Source organism: Mytilus californianus, unplaced genomic scaffold (assembly GCF_021869535.1).
Source record: "Mytilus californianus isolate M0D057914Y unplaced genomic scaffold, xbMytCali1.0.p SCAF_7, whole genome shotgun sequence".
NCBI lineage: Eukaryota > Metazoa > Mollusca > Bivalvia > Mytilida > Mytilidae > Mytilus > Mytilus californianus.
Window position 1 is genome coordinate 1,262,506 of NW_026262723.1, and position 27,575 is coordinate 1,290,080.

Consider the following 27,575-nt stretch of genomic DNA (forward strand, 5'->3'; position numbering starts at 1 on the left):
TAGAGTTGTCACTGGTTCAGACGTACTTATGATATAATTATTTCTATGACTGCATCCTTAGGCTACATTAATTTGTAAGATACTCTATGATAGATAATTTAGCTGATCTGTAATATCCCATCTTCATGCCTTATATATCTTATACTGTGTTACGACGCTAGATAAAAACTGACGAGGAAAGGTAACACCCGGCCACCGAAAGCTTGATTTTTGTCGAGCCTAGGTGGTCGAGTAGTCTAGCGCGTCGGGCATAGTGCAAGGCGATTTGGTGCCACGATATCTCAGTAGCATGAGTTTGAATCCCGGCCATTGAAGAAAAAAAAATTTACTTCCGCAAATTTAGAGATCTAACATGGTTGGGTTGTTATTTAGACGAATTATGTATACAGAATGTGTTTTCAGTCTTGTATCACGATGGATAAAATCTGTCGTAGTGTTGTCACTGGTTCAGACGTACTTATAATATATATACAAAAACAAATGCCAACAATAACAACCTGCATCTATTTCAATCGTTCATCATCAATTTCTTCATCTGCTGTTGAGGCGATTCGTTTCAAATTTTTTTTATCGCCGTGTTGTTTTTATAAAAGGACGAAATTGTTTTACATTTGTCATTTTGGGGCCTTTTATAGCTGACTATGCGGTATGAGCTTTTCTCATTGTTGAAGGCCGTACAGTGACCTGTTGTTGTTAATATCTGTGTCATTTGGTCTCTTATGAAGAGTTGTCTTATTGGCTATCATATCACACCTTCTTTTTTATAGTAACACCACAACTTACTAAGTATTAAAATAAACCACGCTTTCTAACCTCATATAAAATACACACGGTCTCCACGCGGTCGATTTTAACCAATTATACTCCTAGAAATGTATAGGAGGTCTGTGTAACTAATAATACACCTTCACTACCAGTTGGAATGAGGTGGTTAAATCTGGTGCTTCGTGTAGGGAGAATACGACGATATCTGCAAGTAACGAATCCTTGTCGTTACCATCTACATCGTCAATCTTAAGATAAAACCAAAAATATAAAATGAAGTATATAAGCATGATAGGAGATAGCATAGAATACAATAAAGTTTCTAAAATAATATATAAAGAAAAGGGGATACTCATTTACTTTTGGTTCATCAGGCCTCAACCAAACTGGCTTCCGTGGCAGTACCAGAGAAATTATCCCTGCCGGCACAGTCCCAGTCCATCATTTGACATATTTGGCAAATGGGGAGGACTGAACAAACTAGAAAGGCGAATATATTATATATTCCAATTAAAAGGGGCCGTTGTCATTGTTGAAGGTTGTACGGTGTCTTATTTCTGCTTACGCTTGCATCCACGTCATTTGGACTCTGTAGGATAGTTGTCTCATTGGCAATCATACCACATTGTAGGATAGTTGTCTCATTGGTAATCATAGCACATTGTAGGATAGTTGTCTCATTGGTAATCATAGCATATTGTAGGATAGTTGTCTCATTGTTAATCATACCACATTGTAGGATAGTTGTCATATTGGCAATCATACCACATTGTAGGATAGTTGTCTCATTGGTAATCATACCACATTGTAGAATAGTTGTCTCATTGGTAATCATACCACATTGTAGGATGGTTGTCTTTTTGGTAATCATACCACATTGTAGGAAAGTTGTCTCATTGGTAATCATACCACATTGTAGGATAGTTGTCTCATAGGTTATCATACCACATTGTAGGATAGTTGTCTCATTGGTAATCATACCACATTGTATGATAGTTGTCTCATTGGTAATCATACCACATCTTCTTATTTTTATATAGAGCTAAGAATATATCAACCTCGAATATTGCTTAAGTAGAGAAATTCCCAACTACACAATTGCATCGATTAATAGCACACGCAATATTACAACATATTGACTGATACAGTAGACTCTAATCTAATTGCCTTTGTATGCATGGGTTTAGCCTTCTTTTTTTTTATAAATATTTGCATAAACTATACCTATCAGAAAAAGCCTTGTGATTTAACCTTTTTAAGGTCTCCCATAACATTAAATGACATTTTGAATCTTCTAATTCTTTTAAAGATCTGAAATTGGTTTGGATGACAGTTACAAACAGATAAACATAAAAGAAAGGATTTTTGAAAAGCAAAGTGTTATGCATTCTTTGACAATCGTACATGTGACCTTTGGACAAATTGTCGTATGGTGAATTAAACAAAAACAGACGTAAAAACGCCTAGATTTGAAAAAAAACTTGATATTGCTTCCCATTTAACTTCAAAAAGGGGGGTGGGGGTATGTTTTTTTTTCTGAAAAATATTCTGATCCCAATAAAAAAAAATATCCCCCTTGAAGTTAAATGGTTGCTCCTTTATATGTTGTCTGGAAGCATCTGATGAAGGTTATTGCAAAACAACGTGTTATATGTGCTAAAATGGGTATCGCTTTCATCTGTTCCTAATTGCGAATCGTCCACCTGTGACTTGAATGAAGCGTGTATTTACAAACTGTCTCTTGATTTTAGAAATCATTTTTATTTTAATTTTCTAATCTTACAACATGAACGTACTCTTTGTAATATTTACGAAAACGAATGTTGGTTGACGTAGGGGAAACACAGACCACCAACAACCTATAATCCAATGGGTTACGTTGGTTGCTGTCTGTCATTAGTGTTTTTAGTTTTTGTTTTAGGATAAATCAGGTCGTTGAATTTGGGGAACTGTATGACCTAATTATAAATTAGGACATTGAAAAATTGAATTTCAAAAGGATGGTATTCAAAATTTTCTTGGATTGTTTCACATCTTGTCATCACTGAGCCGTGCATAGCTTACGACACGAAAAAAAACATGAACAAAAGTTAAATATTTCGGATAACTAATATCCTTCATCAGTAAGATGTCAAATGGTTCTTATCTTGACATGTGGTAGTCACACTGTATTGTAATATTAAGCTTGGTCGTTATAAAAATTATCACGAATCAATACGCTGGTAATTTTTTCAATATTGATGTTTTAGAGGAAGAATAAATTCGTTAAAACTGTACGAGTCCCGTGTTGAAGCCTGAGTTACTGGAAACAAGTGATGGTAGGGACTCATTCTATGTTTTTTTCATTAATGCCCTTTGGGGAAACTGTTCTTTAACTTCCTTATCCAAAAACTTTCCCTAGCAAGTCTGTCGGCCCTTGACCAACTCTCTTTGTGGTCTATGATAGTGATGGTAAGGTTTTTAGATCAGCTTGGGCGTGCCCAGTTGATCTCAAGTGACGACTTACGGGGAGGTCGGGCTTGCAGCTGTAGTCACTTCGGTGACCATTCATGCGTTTGTTGAATGGCTGTTCTGTCTCGTCAACATACTGCATGCCACATCGACACTGAAGAAGGTATACAACATTCTGGGTTTTGCAAGTTACATTGCAATATATAGTGTATACGGACCCAGTGGAGTAGCAAGTAAATGTTTGAGTGTTCAGTATTTGTTTGCAAGTCAGACATCGTCTGTTACCACACGACTTGCATCATCCTGCAGTTGAAGAGCTTTTTTTAGAGGAGACATCAGCTCTCACAAATAAGTTTTTTCATACTTGCTGGTCTCCGGACAGCTAAGACAGGAGGTTTGGGAAAGATCTTGGATAATAATGGATGTTTGGCAATAATCTGCCAATTGGCATGGATCAAACTGGAGAGGTTAGTAAAGACGGGGTTGTATGTTAAAACAAACGGAACTATTTCGCTTCGCCTTTTCTATTTGTACTGTAATAGGTCATTGCACCTGCTATTGTTAGCACGCGCAAACCCCTTATATATGTCCCATTTCTTATAAACTCGTTTGGTCAAACATCCGCGAAGTTCCTGTAATCGTTTAGTGACAGCCTCCTCAGAGGAGCAAATCCGCTTCACTCTGAGAGCTTGACTGTACGGAATACTTTTTGTAGTGTTTGGGGTGACAGTTTTGTTTATCTGTAGGTTTACAGGTCTGTTGATATGACACCGTCCTTTATAGATGTAGTTGTGTCCAAGAAAGATATTTAAGAGTCGGAAATTTCATATGTAAATTTAATTGACGTAATAAAAGCTCTTCAACTGCAGGATGGTGCAATATTGAAAAAAATTACCAGCGTATTGATTCGTGATAATTTGTATAAAGATCAAGATTACTATTACAGTGTGACAACAAATGTCAAGATAAGAACAATTTGACATCTTACTGATGAAGGATATTAGTTATTTATATTTAACATTTGTTCGTGATTTTTTTTTTTTTTTGTGATGTTGTACCCTTTTAGACTTGCTTATTATTTTGTAGTGTACTGTTTCATAATTATATGATCCATCGCCCCGTAAGATTTATCGTTGGCTATTATTCAGATTTTTTATATATATATATTGTTCAGTCTAGGTGGCCCAGTGGTCTAGAGCGATGGACACAGTGCAGGCGGTGTTGTCTCGATATCCCAATAGCATGAGTTCGAATCCTGAAGATTTAACATTGTTGTGCTGATATTTAGAGTAGTCATATATTGTTCGACCTGCTAGTCAAATGCGTTTTGTTAAAATATACTTTTTCACTTGTTTGGTCTTTTGGAAAATGTTGTTTGAATGGTCAATTAATTCAAAGACTTGTAGTGACAATAGACAAACTCAAGAGTATTTTGAAAATGATACATGACCAAAGCGGGCACCAAGGTGTAAATAAAACTGTGAACAAGATAACAGAAAGAAACTATTGGAAAGGCATTGTGTTTAATACTAAAAAAATATACTCAACGATGTGGAATTAGCCAAAAATAAAACAAGAAGGCTGAAACCGCAAACCAGAGCTCACATCGGTCCCTGTTGGTAAGCGAGTTTGAGGGAAGATCATCTTCGCTAGCCAAGGGTTACGATCTAGTCCCCTTCTCTCCTGATCGGACTTATTTGAATCTGGAATGATTTTGAATGGAAAATTGATATAACAAATGTTTGATCAAAACTAACACAACTAAATACGGTTAACCATGCGGCTAAGAGGGTTAGTTAGTTCATACTGAAATATCAGTGATATAAACTTGCACCTTAGCCATGCGCACATGTCTAACCCACAAAAGTTGGTTTAGTTTTGATCATACATTTACGTTAACAATTTTCTGATTTAAAAATGATTCCAGATTCTATAAATAGATAAACCCTAATCAGTTTACGTGAGTTTTATAAAAAATTAAGTAAAATACAGCTATGTAAAGCACGCATGCTAAAGTTTATAAATTGAAGTTAAATTCCTAGTTTATCGTAACCCGGATTTGTTTTCTCTCAATCGATTTATGACTTTTGAACACCTGTATGGGTCATTTTTAAAAAAAAATGTCGAATTTTGAAATTGCAAAATTGACTTAAAGTTACTAATTCAAACAACCCTCGTCATAATCAAATCAAAACAAACAGTACTTATAGAACAACATGTAAAAAGATGCAATCTTGATAATGTCATACGAGAATATATTGAAACATTTTTAATAGGTGGTGCAATATTTTGTCTCTCCTGTTACCATGTTCAAAAGAAATTTCGGGTTATTTAGAAAAAGTTTCGATAAAATTTTAAGCTTGTTTTTCGTAGCCAATAAGATGGTTTTCAAGAGTAAAAACTTCTATATATAAATATTCATTCTGTGAAATGATAGATTATTTGTCAATTTTCCATGCTGTACTGAAAAATGTCTCTAAAAATTGGTTTTCAAAGGTTATGAAAATAACCATCAGTAATGCAGGTCTAAGACAGCAATTCATAATGTTCGGCATTTTTTTTCTCTTTTTCTAACAAACCCAAGATCAAGTAATTTCCTCGCATGTCGGTTTACTTTTGTCTTTATTTTATTGGTAACAGAAACGTACGTTAATGATATATCACCAGATTAAGTTCTATCCCGTTACCTTTTTGTCTATCCTGTTACTGATAACAGTATTGCATCTGCAATTTGCAAATGCTAAATTGCAAAAATTTAAGACGTTACAACCTTTAGGCGAGTTCAAACAACGAAACATTTCATTATGTGTACAACGATATGTAATTTAAAACTTTTTAAAGACGTTTCTGGTCCGTGTTACACTTATCAATTCAAAATTTAAATAAGTTTTCAAATTTTAGTTTTTTGGAACTTTGAACAAAGTTTTAAAATATCAAAATTCGAAAATTTTATAAACTTGAAAATTTTCACCAAATAATTAAAATTTTAAAACTCTAAAAATCATTTTAAAATTTAATAGTTTAGATATTTGACCAAACTTTAAAAGTATTAAACTTTACGTGCAGTTTTGATTATTTCGCTTTTTGAAAGTTTGATTTTTTTTAATTTTGATTAAGATATTAAGATAGAAAACGGGTGAAAAGAGGGTACCTGTAAAGTGCGAAACGGAAGAAAAGCGAAACAGAAGAAACGAAACAAAATGAAATGAACAGTTACTGTTACTTGAATGCTGTTGTGAAATAACTACTCCCTTTGATAATGTTTTTTCTGTTGTGATTTTGGTTTCCAACACGTAATTGCACTTTTTACAAGTATAATATTGATGTAATTAATAAATATGCTGGTAACAGCATAGACATGACAAAAAGGTACCCACTATATTTTTTCACTAAATGTCTTGACATTTTTTTCTCTACACTGTTATACAAGAAACGTGCTGTGTTAAATGTTCAGGTTACTTTGCGCTTTTGAAATCAACACTGAATAATTCATTATTCATAGGGAGAACAATTTAACGATTAAATTAAGTAATAATAATAATAATAATATCTTTATTTAGAGAGAGTAACTCATTTGGATTACACCAATTTTCAATAAGGCTACCTTAATACAATAATATTTACATTAAAACAAAACAATACAACTCAGGGGCGGATCCAGCCATTTATAAAAGGGGGCGGGGTTCCTAACACAGGATAAAGGGGGTTCCAAATATATGTCCCCATTCAAATGCATTGATCGTCCAAAAAAGGGGGGTTCCAACAACCGGAACCCCCCCCCCCCCCTGGATCCGCCACTGCAAATTCAATAATAATGATAAATAAAGATGCAATACAATTTAAATACAATAAACAATTATTATATGGCATTACATTACTAATATCATGGTAATGTTAAAAGTAAATAGATTTGTATTTATGTATAAATTCTGATACTGTGTTTGATTTTTTAATTGTATTAGGAAGAGCATACTTTTGGTCCACTGTACGAGAAATTAGACTTATACAACTCTGTATTTGGTTTTGGAATTATAAAATTATCTGAAGACAAAAATCTCGTATTGTATTTTTGGTTTGCAGAAACTGATAAAATAAGACTGGACATGTATTCTGGAGCTAAGCCATGTTTTGCCTTATACATAGTAATGATTTATGATAATGTATTCTTTGTGTAATCGGCACAATGTTACAATCGTGAAATAATTCTCTTGGAGGTTTGGTGTAATCATGTTCGTCTAAAATTATTCTTGTTGCCCTCTTTTGCGCTTTTAGTAAACTATCTAATAGAAAGTTATTACAGTGTCCCTCATATTGAACAACAATAATCTAAGTGAGGTAAAACGTAAGCGTTATAGAACATTTGTGTAGCTTTGTGATTTAAGTATTTCTTTATCCTTTTTAGTAAAGCTAAAGAAGAGTTAACTTTTTTTTATTATATAATCAATATGAGAAGACCAAGATAGAAACAGTCTCCGGGACAAGTTTGCACTTCCGCTGAGTGCAAAAGTTGTCACCTTAATTTTTGAAGTAAAGTCAAAATTAAGTTGATAACTTGGTTGGTATTGGTTCCCTGATATTTGTCCTAAAAAATTTTGGCTCTAGCACCACTGTTGAAAAAGTATTGCCCCTTTTTTCAACAATTTCCTCAGAGGAAAAGTAGTTTTCCTCAAGGGAAATCAAATTTCCCTGAAGGAAAAAGATTTTTCCTTAAGGGAAATTGTATTTTCCTCAAGGGAAAAAGATTTCCCTTAGGGAATTTGCTGCATTAATATTTCCTTTGAGGAAATTCTATTTCCTGTGAGGAAATTTGTGGCTTCAAATTTTCCTTTGAGGAAATTCTATTTCCTTTGAGGAAATTTGAGGCTTCAAATTTTCCTCTGAGGAAATACTTTTTCCTGTGAGGAAATTTGCGGCTTCAAATTTTCCTTTGAGGAAATACTTTTTCCTGTGAGGAAATTTTGTCAACAGCAATTTCCTGTGAGGAAATTTTTGACAAACACTTTTCCTTGAGGGAAAATTCAAGACCACAAATTTCCTCTAAGGAAAACATTGTTCTCCAAATTTCCTCTATGGAAATTTCTCTTATTCAATTTTCCTCTATGAAAATTTCATAACAGTAAAAACAGTATGAATATAATTTTTCCTGAGACTGAATAATTGATACAAAAGATAATTAAAACTTTAATAAAATGTTCACTGATGAGTAACATGACATACAAAAACAATAGGCTAGCTGTTTGAGACAATACAATAATAAGCAAAACGCTATGAATATCATACTATTTGTGATGTTATTAATATTGTGCTCATATTTGCGGATTAAATAAAATAACCACTTTTCATGTTAATTTAACTTTACTGCTGCGTACAATTATTCAATCCCCTACAAAACAGTTCAGTGCATAAATAATTCCATCCACCAGACATCTTCCTTCAATTGGTAGAGAATACATTTTTGCAATTTGTTCTTCAAACATCTTCCTCTATATAGTTGATATGACAGAGCTATGTACATGAATGGATAAAGCAGGTGTTTATTTCGACAAAAAAATACTATTTTTTCTACGTTTCTCCCTAATCCTTCAGTGCAGGTTGTTGCAATTACACAATTGTGTTCTTGCGCATCTATGATTGTACTCCATTTTGTTTACAGCCATTTTGTAGAAATTTCCTATTTTCTTTTTCCAGGTAAGCACACATTTCATTTCACATTAATCCAATTAGCACACAATGTAGAAAAGTATTAACCTTAAGTTTCCTCTTCTGTATTGATCTGTTGATCATGAAAACCAAGAAGTCTCTGCACCTATAAATACACAAAATATAAATTGAGAAAAAAACAGCAATATGAAATAAGCTTATTTTATCATGTTTAATATGAACATTTTGAGAAACTTAAATTTGATATTCCTACTAATCATGATTATGAGTTCTGTTATTTCAGTGCTTTGTGTCCACGACTTCATATCAGTCGTTTTAGTGCCTTGCAGTGATAATGAGTTGAGCCACTTGCAACAGTTTTTACAGTTTGTTCATATGTTGTGCTATTTGAACCACTGTCCTAGATTATGGTTATATGGAGTGCTCACAGACATGATTTTTTTTATTACTTTTTATTGGCTTTGAACTTATTTGGATTGTTTAAATCTTTTCATGTTGGGGTCTTTATTGGCTGACTTATAAGGTATGGGTTTTCTCATTATCGAAGGCCGTCATTGGTCTTTAATTGCTTGCATTCACTTCATTGAACTCTGGTGGATAGATAACTCATTTACCATACCACATCTTCTTATTTTTATAATAGTCATCATTCAAGGGCAATCACTTTTATTATATAGAAGTGGTCTTACCATTTAGGCCTTGTTGTCTTCTGTTTATCTTGTTTTGCAGATCATTTCTACTGTACAGTTGTAATTGTTTATATTTTTCTTTATCTTCTATATATTTCTTGCCCTAAACTTAAAAAAGGTAAAAACTATAATTTAATGACAGTCACTATAACTATTATTATACATCAGTATGTGTTTTTCTATATACCATGATATAAAAAAGAATGAAATATTTGTGCTATTTCATTTCACAGACTATTTGCCAGTCAACAGTTTCAAAGACATAACCACGGTCAATAGTTTAACAAACAAACATTCCCGTACTTTTTCATCGTGTTCATACTAATTTTTCAATGGACAACAATGACGTGATTAACTATTCTTCTATGATTTGTGTGCTTGACAACATTAAACTCTGAAATATTGTTAACAGTATAATCTGTATGTGTCTGTCGTCAAAATTTCAAATTAATATATTACTTACAGAAGCAATTAAAACAAGAGGCTCACAAAATGAATGTGGTCTTAGAACTTAAAAATTTCTAATTTACCTATTCAAACCGTATCATTATTATTTGCTTTTATATATAAATCAGAAATAACCAATTTAAAATGGAAAATTTTAAAGAAAAACAAAAGGAAAAAAAGTAAAAAAAATCCCCCCAAATTTTTTGAACCCCCTTATGATTCATCACCCCCAAACTCAATCCCAGCCTTCCTTATGTGGTACGGTACCTGCAGTACAATTTCAGAGAGATCCATACACTTGAACACAAAGTTATTGTCTGGAAACAAGAAAAATGCTTGTTTTTTTGCCCCTTTTTGGCCCCAAATTCCTAAAAGTGTAGGGCAATTACCCCCAAACTCAACCCCAGCTTTCCCCCTGTGATATGGAACCTTGTAGTACAATTTCATAAAGATCCATACACTTACACACAAGTTATTGTCCTAAAACTAGCAAAATGCTTGTTTTTTGCCCCTTTTTTGCCCCTAATTCCTAAAATTTTGAGGCAATTACCCCTAAAATCAATCCCAGCCTTCCCTTTGTGGTATGGTACCTTGCAGTACAATTTCAGAGAGATCCATACACTTGAACACAAGTTATTGTCTGGAAACTAGAAAAATGCTTATTTTTGGCCCCTTATTCCTAAACATTTTGGGCAATTACCCCCAAAATCAATTCCAGCTTTCCCTTTGTGATATGGAACCTTGTAGTACAATTTCAGAAAGATCCATACACTTACACACAAGTTATTGTCATGAAACTAGAAAAATGCTTGTTTTTACCCCTTTTTTTTTGCCCCTAATTCCTAAAATTTTGAGGCAATTACCCCCAAAATCAATCCCAGCATTCCCTTTGTGATATGGAATCTTGTGGTACAATGTCAGAGAGATCCATACACTAACACACAAGTTATGTCCGGAAGTTACAAAAATGCTTATTTTTGGCCCCTAATTCCTTAACTGTTGGTACCATAACCCCCAAAATCAATCCCAACCTTCCTTTTGTGGTATTGAACCTTAAGGTAAAATTTCATCGAGATCCATTAACATCAACTAAAGTTAGAGTGTGAAAACCAATGTGTCTTTGGACGACGATGACGCCGCCAACTTCAACGTCATACCAATATTTTGACCACAAAATAAAAACTGCAGTTTCCTTAAAATTACCAATCTAGTGGCAGCAACCCAACAATGGATTGTTAGATTCATCTGAAAATTTAATGGCTGATAGAACTTGACATAATGAACAATTTTACCTCACATAAGATTTGCTCTAAATGCTTTAGTGTTTGAGATATAATCCAAAAACTGCATTTTACCCCTATGTTCTATTTTTAGACATGGCAGCCATGTTTATTGATGAAACAGAAAATAAAACACAAGCTTTATTCTAAATACCCTAAGGATCATTCAGCCTCAGTTTGGTTGGAATTGGTTCAGTAGTTTCAGAGGAGAAGATTTTTTAAAGTTAGAAAACATGATAAACAAATTTTGTAAAATGTTGTCGTTAAAGTGCAATAACTCCTTAAGAGGTCCATTGACAATTTTGGTTATGAAACTTATCTGTAGATCTTACTTTGCTGAACATTTTTTCTGTTTACAGTTTATCTTTATCATTAATAATATTAAAGATAATAACCAAAAACTGCAAATATTTCTTGAAATTACCAATTAAGTGACAGCAACCCAACAATCATGACAATGGGTTATTACATTCATCAGAAAATTTCAGGGCTGATAGAACTTTGAATACCTAATGAACAATTAACTCTGTGTCAGATTTGCTCTAAATGCTTTGGGTTTTGAGATAAAAGCCAAAAACTGCATTTACCCCTATGTTCATATTTAGCCATGACAACCATGTAACAAAACACAAACTTTATTGTAAATACCCTAAAGATCATTCAGCTTAAGTTTAGTAGGAATTGGTTCAGCAGAGGAGAAGATGTATGAAATAGTTTACACCCGACGGACGCCAATGGTTGACGAAAAACAACGACAGACGACGAAAGACGCCAAGTGATGGCTAAATCGCACTGTTCCTTCGGAACTATGAGCAAAAAGGCAAATTTAAAAAATTGCACTGGCTCTATCCAAAAGAGATTTTAACAGTGTAGTGTACTACTTTTGGGAAAGGACATATTAACATAATAGAAAAATCTAAAAGTTATAACTCAAAATATGGACAATTTTATGTTTAAAGGGTCTTTAATTTAGTTTGACAACTTCACAGACATACTAATATTTGACCTTTTCAAACTATACCAAATCACTACTTAGGCCCCAAAAAATATATGTCTGTTTAAGGTTACATACTTTAAAAAAAAAGGCTAGGTAGGTCGGTATTTCCATTTTATTTTATTTTTTCATTTAATTTTTTGCGACATGATTTTGAGTCATGCCGTTTCGTCTTGTCGTGGTCTGAGTTGATCCTTGGCCAATTTTACCCGTTATTTTAATGATTGGATTATTTCCCTTGGTTATTGGTTAGGGAAAAAATGGCGGCAAAGTGTTTATTTCATCACATGAGTCACGAATTTCCTTATAACATCTGTCATATTCACGATTGTGAACATTGGGATGTATCAGGCAATTGATTTATATTATTGGCAACACAAACTTCATTTTTGACACGAGTTCAGTTAGTTTCTGCTTTTACGATGGAAATAAAATGACTTAGGGTCGGCGCTCAAAAGGACGGTCGGTCGGGTAACCGTAAACAGACATATATTTTTGTTTGGCCTTAAGGATGTTCGCTACTCCGTTTCAAAATAACAAGCTTTTTAAAAGAATATGAATAAAGGAACTAAAAAAACAGAAAAAATGAAGGGTCTGTGTGCTTGTTTTTAAGATATAAGCCACTAAAATTTGGCAGGAAGTGATTCTCTCTAGATTTTTCGTACACTTAACACTGGCACCTTTTTGTTTCAAAAGCTATGGAAAAGTAACAAGGATTTTATAAGATTTTCAAATATGGCTTTTTAAACTATGTAATAAAAATATGAAAAGAAAAGTAGGGGTTTGCGGGCAAAATTTTTTAATGGCACTGCATGGATAAAACCAGAGGATTCCGAAAATATCTGGTAAAAATGTTATTCATCCGCAATAAATTTGGAAGGAGTATGAAAATAATTTGCAAGTTATACACTATATCCACACTAGAGAACTAATAGAGTAGAAATACTAATTTTAATCAAACTTGGCATGAACTAAGATTAGTGAATTATAAGACAGTTTACCTAGTTTCATGGCAATAGCATATATACATTAAAGACTATAAGTTTGAACTTTGGGTGTTCATTTTTTGCCGTTTAAAGTTTAACGTTTAACTATCAAAATTTGGGCCTACATAATTTAGATATTGCAAAAAATTGCTTTTTAAATGTCTTTATAACTATTTATATATAATTGTGTATGTCACATGTATGTACATAATGTATTTTAATGTAAAGCAGCTCAATACTCATTTGCTGTCTCAGATTTATTTCAATTCTTCAAAAGTCGAATTTATATGAGCCTATGCCTAAAATTAGAGATTTCAAAATTAAGGGGGGGGGGGAAGTGGCTAATATAAAAATTCTTCATGTATATTTAAAAAATTATTTGTATTTCAAAAGGAAAGAAAGTTACTTATCTGCTTATAGCATACCACATGAGTAGAACAAGGTCCCATTAGGCCATGGAAGACTGAATAACATTTAAGGTCAATATATATAGGTAGTAACACATTTTTACATGTATATGAAAAGGCATACACATAAGCTAGAGGAAATAAAAAAGTGTTTCTTTTTGGTAATTTGTAGGCTAAGGTGACATCATACAAGAAGTATGAGTGATTCTCAAACTAAAATAAAATAATTTCATCCCCCTACTTCATATTGTACTTACTGTAACGGAAATTGGTCATAGTTCATTTATTTTGATGTGAAATACCAGTTGTCTTTTCCTATCTATTGTGTTTCTATATGTATATAAGTTTCTCCATAGTTGGAGCACCATCTGTTACTTAAAACACCCCTAAAGTTTGTATAGTCTTGATTTTCACCCCTTTAAGTATAATGGACTGATCCAGATGGTAGTATATAAACCAGCCCAAGACAGAGAAACTCTGTCAGTTTTATGTGGACCGTTGAAGTGATAACATCACGGATTATATTCCAACTGGTAAGTAGAATGAATTTAGTGATTCCAAAGGATATATAAATAGTGTTCGGATTTATATGTGGATATTGCAATAGTGATTGTGATATAAAGTGAAACTTATATAATAAGTTATTGTATTAGTGAGAATGCAAGTTGTACTATTGTGGAAGTGTGAATACTTCATAGATGTATATTAGTGAGAATACATGGTGTATACTTGCTGGTGTTGCAAGTTGTTATATTGTGGAAGTGTATAAGTGAAAGTGCACTTCGTTTAACCTTACCAGTTTGGATAATATTCATTGTGCGGGAACTCATAGGGATAGTTAGTGCGCGAGTTCAGCTGTGTTTATATATATATTCCTTGTGCATGGAAGGATTTGTGCAAGTGTAAATGTGTCATTGTGTTGTTGTGGTTAGTTGCATACTCACAAGGTGATACTACATATTGGTGGACGTTGTAAATAGAAGTTATATATATATATATATATATATATGTTTGTTTTTGTGTTCATATGTTTTGTGTGATACTTACCTGATGCATGTTGCATAGTAATCTGTTGGTGACATTGTGTAATAAAGGGCCTGTTGCATGTTGCATAGTGATCTGTTAGTGACATTGTGAATAAATCGGTCTTATACATGTTGCATAGTGATTGCATAGTGACATTGTGTATATATATTCAGTTATGAAACATTGTGTTTATGCATTGTGAATGAGGTACTTCACCTTGCATTTTGATTTATGTACATTGTATATATTTTGCGTTGTGAATCCATTTAAGGATGTGTTAATTGTTTTGAATGGGACAACTGGCTTTGGTGAAAAATTGAGTTGAACACTTGAAATCCTGATTTATTCAGATACGGATCCATTGATCGCTCGTTACACGTTACATTACTTTTTATGCATAAAAAATATAAATAAATAAATTTTAAAGTAATACATGGTCCACACTAGGAAAACTTTTTGTAAAAAATGAAAATCAATGGATGATAACTGTGTACTTGGACTAACAATTAAGATTTCACATGCTGAAATGTCTCGTTAGTCCAATCTCAATCAGTGAAATAAACTATTGTTTGGTTTTTTTTAAAGTCATATGGAAGTATTCCAAATAATTATGACGCATTGCAAGGCTTTTTTCTCTCTCTCTGACGCCGTAGGAAGGAGAAGTGAGTTGACATAACATGTATGTTATCATGCAAAATCAACAGTAATGAGTATACCTTTGATTGTCATTGTCACTGCAAATGGATCATTATTACTAGGGGGAATGGAACCAATAAATTGATCGGATCCGATATGAAGTTTCCAGTAACGGAGAACCTCTAACTTTGATTGTTCATAAGCCTTGATAAATGAAAATTTATTAAATTTTAATCATGCAAAGGATATATTTCTTGGCACAATGAAGCCATTTAAGTACCAAGCCACTTTGACATTTAGTTTTCATAACAATTATTTGATCATTATTGATATTTATTGAATAAATTTTAATTATAAAGTTGCTTCATATATAATAGTTCAAGAAAAAACAAAAATTTTATTTTTTAAATTAGTGTTTTCTAGTTTTAAGAAATATAATCTCGAAACTGAATTGTGACTTTCTGTCCTGTGACTTTTTGTCCGTGACTTTTTGTCTGTGACTTTTTGTCCTGTGACTTTCTGTCCTACATTCTATTATTAGTGTCGGTGGTCTCACAAATGAATCAGGGTGAATTGCAGGTTCATTAATCAGCAGAGAATAGACAATTATCAACTTGTTATTCATTATCTCGCAGTTATTTACGGTTAATTAGCTGTATATATCCCAAAACAGGTGCTCGGAGCTAGTACTAGTCTACGACTTTTAAGTAACAATTATATTTATATTCACAATCAGTGGCGGATCGAAGGGGGATGGGATCCGGGGGTTTGATTCCCCTTTTTGTGAACGATCATTGCATTTAATCAGAGACATATATGTCTCTGATTTAATGGAGACATATATTTCAGTGGCGGATCCAGAACTTTTTGTAAAGGGGGGGGGGGGGGGCGCTGACTGATCTAAGGGGGCCCGCTCCAGTCATGCTTCAGTGATTCACTATATAATCAACCAAATTTTTCCCACCAAAGGGGGGCCCAGCCCCCCCCCCCCCCTGGGTCTGCCTATGTATTAAGACCCCCTTTATCCTGGCTAGAATCGCCCCTGATATTACATGTAAATCAAGTCCCGGGTTAATTACTGTTAGCATAATAGCATAACGGTAATCACAAAGAGTGTGGTAATTTTAAAAAGGACGAGGATTTATAAATATACAATTCTTCAAGAGGGGGAGAGTGCACTTCACGATGATCGAAAAAAAAGTGCCTTGCATGTTATTTTCATCATCTTGTCTGAAACAGTCTGAATAATAAGCTTCAAGGCGAAGCGCGAAAATAAGTCATGTGAAATACTAACGTTGTACGGACAAACCCTTAAATCCCTCAATGTTATGTCAAATGAATTATAGCGAGGAAAAGTAAATTTAATTTAATATCAAAACTAAATATTTGTTATATTTCGCTCCTGATTTCTCAAGAAATCATAGAATCAATCAATGTATAAATTTCAATTATGCATGTCTGTGTGAGATCCATTTCATGAGACCAAGGATTTCTATAAAATCCTTGATGGGACCCTATATATATATATGTCTCTGATACAGTTTTCTATGTTCCCCTGAAAAAAATTTAAAAATATATAATCTTTTGGGAAATAATCCGATTTTGTTGAATTATTTCCTTTCATAATTATGATAAATCCTTTTAGTTCTTCAATTTTAAATTAAAATAAATATTTCATTTTGATCTAACGACAAACTTTTTAAATTGTAGTGGCATGGTCAGTCAACTGATTAGTTGCATGGCTGATTACCAGTTTACTGGTGACCCAGTAATTTTCCATACGACAGTGGCGTGTACCCTTGGGGTGTGTATAACTTATTTTGAATACCTTAATTTTCTGGGGAACATCCTGTCCACGTGTAATACTTAGTATATATTGCAACAGATGACATTAAACAAATTTTCTTTGTAGCATCGGTGTCCATTTCATGTTCAACCACTCAAAATTTTCACAAAAAAGATAATATAATAAAATCATTAAAAAAAAAGATTAAAAAAACACTAGCAAATAAACTTCGCAATGAGTAAACGGGGATTTGTGTTTTAAAGGGTTTATTTCCAGTGAATATATTTTATACTAGATTACTAGACCTGAGATAACTTTTTTTTTTGTAATATATATTTTATTATTTTCATATCATTCTTAAATCTCGATCATCTTAAATAAAGATGTATAAAAAATTATTTTGTTATAACTCATAAATATATGGTTAATCATAATTGTTACAAATTATAAAATGGTAAGTCAATGCCCAATGTGCCGCCGTCTGTTGCAAAACAACGATTTAATCTTTTAAATGAAAGACGTGCACTGCCTTCATCGGAATAGAGGAAAGTCCACCTAGTGTACATTAAAGAGTATCCGTTTGTTATGCTGAAAAAAAAGGGATCATCATAAACTTTTTAGCAGACCTTCTCGTGTAAAAAAAAAACAAACTTTTAACTGAATTAAACAAAAAATTATCAAACAAAACTCATTAGAAAACTCATAGTAACATTTTGTTTAGACCTGAGATAACTTATAGTAAGATTATTTATATAGAACAATAAAAAAAAATGTCCAATCTGATACACGTACCTATAATCTGGGACTATTATACTAACTATTTTTTTAGTATAATAGTCCCAGCTATAATGTACAAAATTTTGATCAGCTTCAAATATATGGCCTTATCATTGGTAATATATCATATTTGTATCAGTTATTGCTGAACGTGTAACCAAATTAAAATGAAGAAATAGGCTCGAAACCGCATTTTTTAAAGATATTTTTTTCAATCCCAAAATAGATAATAGATATGCAGATTAATTAAAGTCCCGATGAGAAGATTCACTTTCTTTTCTACCGAAGTAAATATATTAACAAAGATTTAGGATATCAATAAATTATTAAATTCATCAATTTATTAAATTTGAACATGTGAACCAAACAACGAAAAAAAAATAAACGGGAAATTGGCTATACCTTTTTGGTATTAGCCATGAAGCCATGTATGTACCAGCCATTTTAACTTATTGTTTTCTTAACCTTTAAAGAATACATTTTAAAATGAACTACTTTATTTATAGTAGTTCAAGAAAAAAATATATATATATTAAAAAGTTTTAAATTTTGTCCATGCTGTGCATAAAATAGGAAAAAAAAATAAGGCTGAAAATGCACCAAATATTTATATTCAATATGAATATTCACATTTTGTCTATTACAACAATTTTTTAACAACTTGTTGTTGTAATAGACAAAATGTGAATATTCATATTGAATATAAATATTTGGTGCATTTTCAGTCTTATTTTTTTCCTATATATATTATATGGCCTTCCAAATACCGTTTCGATCCCTAACATCACTGAAGAGACATTAAATGTCGAAATCCGGATATGGTGTACAAATTTTTGCACCTCATGTTTGCGGTATACCATCTTTTCCGTAAGTTTATTGTTTTCTGTTTGGTATTTAATTAATATGTAAGATCCATTTTTTACATCTGGTGATCAATTTATTTGGCAATAGCCAATGGCAGTCAGCAGGGTTTAAGAACATCAGTTGTTCGACCTGTTAGTCAAATGCGTTTTGTTAAAATATACTTTTTCACTTTTTGGTCTTTTGTAAAATGTTGTTTGTGCTGTATTTAGACCCCTCTACCAAGAAATTTGTTTTACATGCACACGTATAAAAATTGCGGTTTTTATCCAACGCAATCATAGGTTTGAACGTTGTTTTCAATTTAGACGTGTATATATATATATATATATACATATATATTAGATAACTCTTTCCTTTATATTCAATGGAACAAGAAGCGAATTAGTTAGCGAACTAGAGTAACTATAGAAATAGCGTCGTTACAGGTCTTCTTCTGACCGGCAATAAATCCTTAGCAGTAATGATAGTGGAACGTCCATTGGGTTGTGCTCAGACACGTCCGAATGGGGACGCTGAATCCTTGCAACAACTCTTCAAGTGGACTATAAGTAGCCTGGTATAAGGCCAATTTTCTGTCCATCCTTTTTCGTTGGCAGTCGAAATTTTCCGACCGTATCACGGGCGGTCTCAATTACAAGACCTACATGTACCTATCATATATTATTCGGTAGTCAGACACACCCGACATTAATCAACCAAAAACTCAATATTTTACAGTAGGGAATGAATATCTCCAGATGAAGATTACATTATGACGTATGTTTTTTTTTAAAGACCAACAAATCGATTTTTATCACCAAATTTGTCTTTGCTGAGATTAACACTAAAAAAGTATAACAAAACGTAACGATTGAAAACTCACAGTTCAGTTTTTAAGATATTTTTTTCTTTGGAAACTAACAGACTAATTTTCAAAAAGTTTTTTTCTTGAACCATTATTTATGAAAACGAATTGTAAACAAAAGTTATTCTCAAATATTAATAATGATCAATGATTGTAAAGAAAAAAATCCATCATAGTAGTTTGTTAATTTACTGGCTCCATGGTGTTAAACATGTCACCTTTCTTTTACAAATAACTGATTAAAAATATGAAGCCTTTACTGTAAAATAAATCATTCTAATAAAAATAAATTCATCCAGATTTTTCTCTCATAACCTTTCAACAGTTATTGTAAACTAATTTATTCGAACTATAATAGTCCTATGACTTGCTGTCCGTTTACCAATATTTATACTTTGTAAAATGTTTTCATATTCATTGATCATTAACTTCATGTTTTGCGAATACTTATAAGGGGGTAATTATTATAGTCAGTAATAGCTAACAATTTTCTAAAGAAAACGAGATGCTATATTCAAATTCTGAGATATGAATCTAGTTCTTTAAAAAAAAATTCTCCACAACAAAAATTCTACACTTTCATTTATCTGGGTCTTTTTGTCTCCGCTTCGAAGCCGCCATCCCGTACCAGACATATTTATTCGTTTGGCAATATACAATCATGTAAGCAATATACAACAGGCAGTAGATCTGAATTTGTAAATTGTTATTTTGGATCCGGATTTTACCTGATTAGGACGTGTCTCGTTGAATTTTCTAATAAACTTACACACACATAATCTGACTTTTAATCGTATTGTTATGAGATCTATAAGAACATAGAGCTACTGTATAGGCCTAGTTGCATGCAAGTCTTTACAAATTATATATTTTGGTATGCTATAGTTGTTTTTATAGACTATTTGTCATTTGGTCGTTTTTTGTTGTTGTTGTTTTTTTAGTTTTTGACATGGCGTTGACTCGAGTTTGATATATTATGCATCTTTTGTGCTGTATTTTAACAATTATTAACAAGCATGCTGCATGTTTACACATTCATCACTCACTATACCGCATCTAAATATAGCTTTATTGTAAAAAAAATAAGGAGATGTAGTATGATTGGTGATGAGACAACTATCAACCAGAATTTAAAATACCTTATATAAGCAATTGTGACTTACTTTCTTTACTCAGAGTGATCGTAAATTAATCAGATAAGCTGGAGGAGGGTGGGGCTTCATATAGACCCATATTAAATGAAAAGAAATTAGCATTAGCTTTTTGTGATAAATATATAATAAACTCACAGTAACAGAAATAGCTCTTGAAAGCTCTGTCAGATCCCGGCACTTTTAACTGTTTTTTGACACGTGCTAAAAAATGCAGCACCTGGTTACAAGGGCTTATTTGACAAATTATCATCTTTCGTAAATTAAGTTATAAAATCTAAATTTTAAGTGATCTAAAATGTTCATGACTAACGAGTATTTTCACGTGTACGATTTTTCTGTGAAATGAGTCTAAGAGTATATACATGTATATCAGGATACTGACTGCATAGTAAAATATTTATGTACCATTAGTTGCGACTCATTTTGGTCTTTTAAGTAAGTTTCCTTCCCCTGCATTACTTGATCGCTTTTGTAAAAAATAAACAGCACAACAACAACAGCACTCGACGTCAGTATTGTACCAAAAAATGTAAAAATATTCAAAAAGAAGGCTCATAAAATTCAAATATTGGTAAGCACACACACTAACTTGTCACTACAGACATGATCTTTTGTTAATGCGCCAAACTCGTTTCGTCCACAGGACGATGTCGACGGTGGGGAAAACCTAGTCCAAATAATTATGACGTCTTGCAAGGCTATTTAGGCGTCCCAGAAAAAAAAGCCTTGCCAGACGTCATAATTATTTGGACTAGGGAAAAACCAACAAATCATTAGTTCCCCAAATGAGTATCCTAGTTTAAAGTTTTTTTTTAATATATACATGATTTAGCTATTTCATATTGGAATGGCACATATTCATGAAAAATCAGGATCCTGTCCTCAAGCACCTATGCATATAGAAAGCTGTAAATATAATAAAAGGCCTCGAAATGACAAATGTAAAACAAATCGACAAGAAGCCTAACATTTATAATTGAATTTAAAATAGAAATGGGGAATGTGTCAGAGAGACAACAACCTGCCCAAAGAGCAGATAACAGTCGGTCACCAATGTGACTTCAATGCAGCGAGAAAATCCCACAGCCTGAGGCGTGCTTCAGCTGGCTCCTTAATAAAAATGTATACTAGTTCAGTGATAATGGACGTTATACAAAACTCTGAAATATATAAAAGAAACTAAAATAAAAAATCATACAAAACTGACAAATGCCACATATAGGCTCCTGACTTGGGACAGGTGCAAAAATATGGTGGGGTTAAAAGCCTATATACTGTAAATTTCAGAAATTGTTGCATGCATTTATTAATATTGCCAATTAACATAATCATGATAATTTCCCTTTCAATTTAAAAAAAAAAATCTGATTTAAGTTTTTATTGTATATTGAGACTTTGGATAGTCTCAAGAATGCTTTCACCAATTTTTATGAAACTTTGGTGAATTGATTTTATATATTGACATAAACTCCCTTTACATTTTTATGACCCATAGTCATGTGATAGTGGGTCAACCCTTGACCGTCTGTCCGTCTGTCCCAAAGTCATTGGTTTTTGTTCTCTAATTTAGTTTGCCTCAACCAAATGTTATAAAACTTTTACAAAAGCTTATTACCACAATACTTAGATCAAGTGTGAATTTTGGTGATGTCAGTGTTACCGTTCTAGAGTTATGCCCCTTTACAAATGGAAAAATTGCTGAATTTATGGTTTCCGGCTCTCTATCTTTAACTTTAGTTTGCCTCAACCAAATGTTATGAAACTTACACACAATGCTTATTACCACAAAAAACAGTTTGAATTTTGGTGGTGTCACTTTTACTGACTCAGTCTGTTCTAGAGTTATGTCCTTTACAGATGGAAAAAATGATGAATTTTACGTTTCCGTCCTCTAAATTAAGTTTGCCTACAACCAAATTTTATTAAACTTTAACGCAATACTTTTTACCACAAAATCAGATCAAGTTATAATTTTAGTAGTGTAAATTTTACCGTTCTTCAGTTATCTTCCTTTATAACTTTATATGATATGCAAGCTGGAGTATCATCCCCTATTTATTTTTATATAAGATGCAGAGTTATGGAATTTTAGTTGTTGGAAAATTGTTTAAAATTGTCCATTTTCACACTTTGGAAGGTTTTAGAATTGTATTTGTTCAAAAATCACGGCCTTAAACTTACAAAATGTATATACACTTGCAATATCCCTTAAAATGGAGCCAAATTATTTTCATGTTTTGTTTCAATGAATACCACTCTGTGTGCATGTCCTTTTTTAGCTCATCTGGCTATAAAGGCCAAGTGAGCTTTTCTCGTCGTCGTCCGTTGCCGTTGTTAACTTTTTACATTTTGAACTTCTAGAGAACCACTGAATTCCTTATGAGGTGCTGACCAAGAGTTGTTACTTTGTTGCCGATCTATCATCCAAGATGGCCGGCAGCGGGGGAGTTAGTTTAAGATAGGACCCTATAGGAAATACATACAAATGTCTTCTTTTAGAGAACCACTGAATGGAATGAAACCAAACATAGCATGAATGTTCCTTATGAGGTGTTGACCAAGTGTTGTTACTCTGTTTCTGATGCATCATCCAAGACGGCCGCCAGCGGAGTAGGACAATATTAAACCAAATATGGCCTCAATCATTATTAAAGTATCTGTTATGATTTTTATCTTTTTTTATATGATTTCAAAAACCCAAATAGAGTCAGGTGAGCGACACAGGCTCTTTAGAGCCTGTAGTTTTGTTTTTTGTAGGTTTGGGGGGGGGGGGGGGGGGGGGGTGGGGGTGGCGGGGGGTCTTAGTTGCGCAGTGCTCAGAGTTTTTCTATAATGTAGTTGATCATTAAAATTCATTTAAAGCATAAACCCAAGCTAAAAGGGCAACAAGCTTATCAAGCACTCATGGTACAGCTTTTTATTAAACACGTATTGATATATACATTAAACAGCAAAATAATTATTGATGCAAGATGTCATTAAATAATAATTTTTACTCTTTTTATGTGTAGGACAAGAACTATAGAAGATGCAGAGAAATTATAAACAGCAGAAATGATAGGCAATTTAAAATTTGCAGAAGTCAACAAAACCTAAATGGTAAGTAAACTCATCATAGATACCAGGATTAAATTTTGTATTTACGCCAGACGCGCGTTTCGTCTACAAAACACTCATCAGTGATGCTTGATAAGACGCATAAGGCCACTTTTATAAAAGTTATTGCCCTTGAAAGATGATTATCATGATTATTATAAAAATAAAAAGATGTGGCATATTAAATATGAAAACTATTGATCATGGCTCTAAGAAAGCAATTATAGGCCAGTGACGGCCTTCAATAATGAGAAAGTCCATACCCTATTGTCAAAGTAGTCAGCTATAAAAGGCCCTCAGATGAAAAATTGAAATAATCCTAACTGCAGAACTAATTGCCTAGTTTATAACAAAACAAATTAAAAAAAAATAAATATGACAGATATGAAACAACTACAATCACTAAATTTGAGTGTCAGAATAAACTACAGGCTCCGAACTTGGGACAGGCACAATCAGAATATGGCAAGGTTATATAAAAGTAAGAAGATGTGGCATGATTACCAATAAGACAACTCTTCACCAGACAACAAATGACATACCGGTAGATTTCCTGCAAAAAAATAAACAGTCCGGACTAAGCAGGAAATTTATACCTTTTTCTTAATCGAAAAGACACAAAGATCTGTTAGTACTCACAGCTACTGACAGCTAGTTAAAAATCAATAAAAACTAGTACATGTAATAAAAAAATCAGGTTTGTGAGCACTCAACCCTACCTTAACCTTGGACAGTGGTTTAACAGCTCAACATATAAAGAAACTGTAAAAATAACCGTTGCAATTGCCTCAACTCGAAAGATTGATAAAATGCACAAAATCAACTACCGGGGGTAATATAAAAACCCATAGACAAAAAGCACGGAATTAAGAAAACTCACAAGTCATGCAAGTAAGAAAGGAAATATTCTTAAAATGTTCATAAACATGACAAAATAAGCTTTTTTATTGCTGTTTCTCTCTCCATTTATAACATTTTATTTGTTTATTTTGTGTATTTATAGGTGATCAGACATCTTGGTTTTCATGATCAATAGGTCAATACTGAAGAGGAAACTGAAAGTTGATATCTATCTACATGGTGCGCTAATTGGATTAATGTGAAATGGAATGTGTGCTTTCCTGCAAAAAAGAAATAGGAAATTTCATCATAATCACATGATAATGGCTATAAACAAAATGGAGTTCTATCATAGATGCAGAAAAACACAATTGTATAAATGCAACAACATATTATATATATTCGTCGAAAGAAGGGAGAAATGAAGAAAAAAATACTATTTTGTTGTTGAAAGGAACACCAGCTTTATCCACTCATTTACATCGTTACCTCATATCAAATATACTGAAGAAGATCTTTGAAGAACAAATTGCAAAAATGTTTTCTCTAAGAATTGAAGGATATTGTTTAGTGAATGGAATAATTTATGTTATGAACTTTTACGTAGTGAATTGAATAACTGTACACAGCAGCTGAAACAGAGGAAAATTAAAATTTGCAAGAAAAGTGTTTATTTTATTATTTAATTTGCAAATATGAACGCATTCTTAAGAACTCCACAAATGGTATGACATTCAAATTGGTTGCTTATTAATGTATACAATTGAAACAATAACAAAGAAAACAGATTACTTTGCTACAAAAAATATTTTAAAAATCAAAGTTAAAGTCATATAAAGTATGTACAATACCTTGACCTAAACAGTCAGACTCACTATATTGTTTTTGTATGTCATGATAATTTTGAGTCAAAAATTTATTAAAGTTTAAATATCATTTGTATCATTTATTAAGTCTTGTAAACATTATGTTCATACTGTTTGTATAGTGAAGAAATTTACAATGAGTAAAAATAGGGGAAAGCATTTCCTACAGGGAAAGTTGATGTACAGAAATTTTCTTAGAGGAAATTTGGAGAACAATGTTTTCCTTGGAGGAAATTTGTGGTATTGAATTTTCCCTCAAGGAAAAGTGTTTGTTAAATATTTCCTCAAAGGAAATTGCAGTTGACAAAATTTCCTCACAGGAAAAAGTATTTCCTCCAAGGAAAATTTGAAGCTGCAAATTTCCTCAGAGGAAAATTTGAAGCCTCAAATTTCCTCACAGGAAATAAAATTTCCTCAAAGGAAAATTTGAAGCCGCAAATTTCCTCACAGGAAATAGAATTTCCTCAAAGGAAATATTAATGCAGCAAATTCCCTAAGGGAAATCTTTTTCCCTTGAGGAAAATACAATTTCCCTTAAGGAAAAATCTTTTTCCTTTAGGGAAATTTGATTTCCCTTGAGGAAAACTACTTTTCCTCTGAGGAAATTGTTGAAAAAAGGGGCATAACTTTTTCAACAGTGGTGCTAGAGCCAAAATTTTTTAGGACAAATATCAGGGAACCAATACCAACAAAGTTATCAACTTCATTTTGACTTAACTCCTAAAATTAAGGTGACAACTTTTGCACTCAGCGGAAGTGCAAACTTGTCCCGGAGACTGTTTAGAGATGCATCAACAAAAATACCTAGAACCTTTTCACAAGTACTTTCTTTAATTTGTTGTCCATTTATTGCAAGATTAATGTTTTCATTTGATGTAACAGAAAGCTTCTATTTAGAGCCTATACATATAGTTTTCGTTTTAGATACATTTACGGCCATTTTATTGTCATCACACCAGCGAAAAATATCTTGTAAAACTGTATTAAGTTTTTGACTGATGCAACTTTTGTTTTGTCCAATGACTGATATGGTGCTATCATTAGCAAATAAATCGGCGTTATGATTAGGATTAGATAAATGAAGATCATTTATAAAAATTAAAAACAACACAGGTCCTAAAACGGATCCTTGAGGTACACCCATTTTTTTGTTTTTGTATGTCTGAAAATGAGTTTGAAATAGATATCATCTGATATCTGTCAGCCAAATATGATGTAAACCAACGTAGCAAAATATAAGCAAATTTGTGTATTTGTTTAATTTTTGAATAAGCAGTTCATGATTGAGAAGATCAAAGGCTTTTGCTAGATCTAGAAACACTGCCCCAACAAGATCGCCATCATCAATGGTTTTAAGCCATTTATCCAATAAAGCTGTTAACGCAGTTTGACAAGAATAGTTTGCGCGAAAGCCTGACTGCATTCTATTCAATAAGTTGTATTTATTAAGATAATTTATTAAGTGTGTTTTCACATGTTTCTCAAGGATTTTAGAAATGAGTGGTAAAATTACAATTGGTCTGTAATTAAAAACATCCTGTTTTGACCTTGTTCTTATAAACTGGTATGACTTTTGCCAGTTTAAATGAAGATGGAAAAATACATTTTTTAATACTTAAGTTAAAAATGTGACAAAGTGGTAGTGAAATAGCATGAGAATACATCTTTAAAAATTTTGCTCTTATGGTATCAAAACCTGTTGCTTTTGATTCATCTACTTGCTTTTAGTTGTAAAAACACAAAATGATAACTCATAAGTGGTATAGAAAAATACACGTTATCTGGTACATGACCCGATATGAGATCATCAAGTTTGTTAAAACAACAATTGTTGATGTTTTGATTTATATTAAGATTATCTGTGATATTTGTGAAATAAGCATTAAAAACATCAGCAATGCTTTTTGGATCTATGATTTCCTTTTTGTTACAATCACTTATGATTTTAATACTGGTATGATTGTCGGTTCCACTGACAGTATGATAATTTACTACTGTTGTCCTTT

At 32.6% G+C, this 27,575-nt stretch overlaps 2 long non-coding RNA genes across 2 annotated transcripts; one reads left to right on the forward strand and one right to left on the reverse strand.

Annotated features, from left to right (window-relative positions):
* Window positions 1-8,384: 8,384 nt before the first annotated feature.
* Window positions 8,385-10,180, reverse strand: LOC127709419 (uncharacterized). The gene is made up of 2 exons (XR_007985641.1): window positions 9,567-10,180; window positions 8,385-9,022 (listed from the first exon to the last, which is right to left on the reverse strand). It is a non-coding gene; the product is annotated as an uncharacterized LOC127709419 (long non-coding RNA).
* A 10,906-nt stretch (window positions 10,181-21,086) lies between these two features.
* LOC127709418 (uncharacterized) lies at window positions 21,087-25,639 on the forward strand. The gene is made up of 3 exons (XR_007985640.1): window positions 21,087-21,338; window positions 23,779-23,866; window positions 24,867-25,639. It is a non-coding gene; the product is annotated as an uncharacterized LOC127709418 (long non-coding RNA).
* Window positions 25,640-27,575: the final 1,936 nt, after the last annotated feature.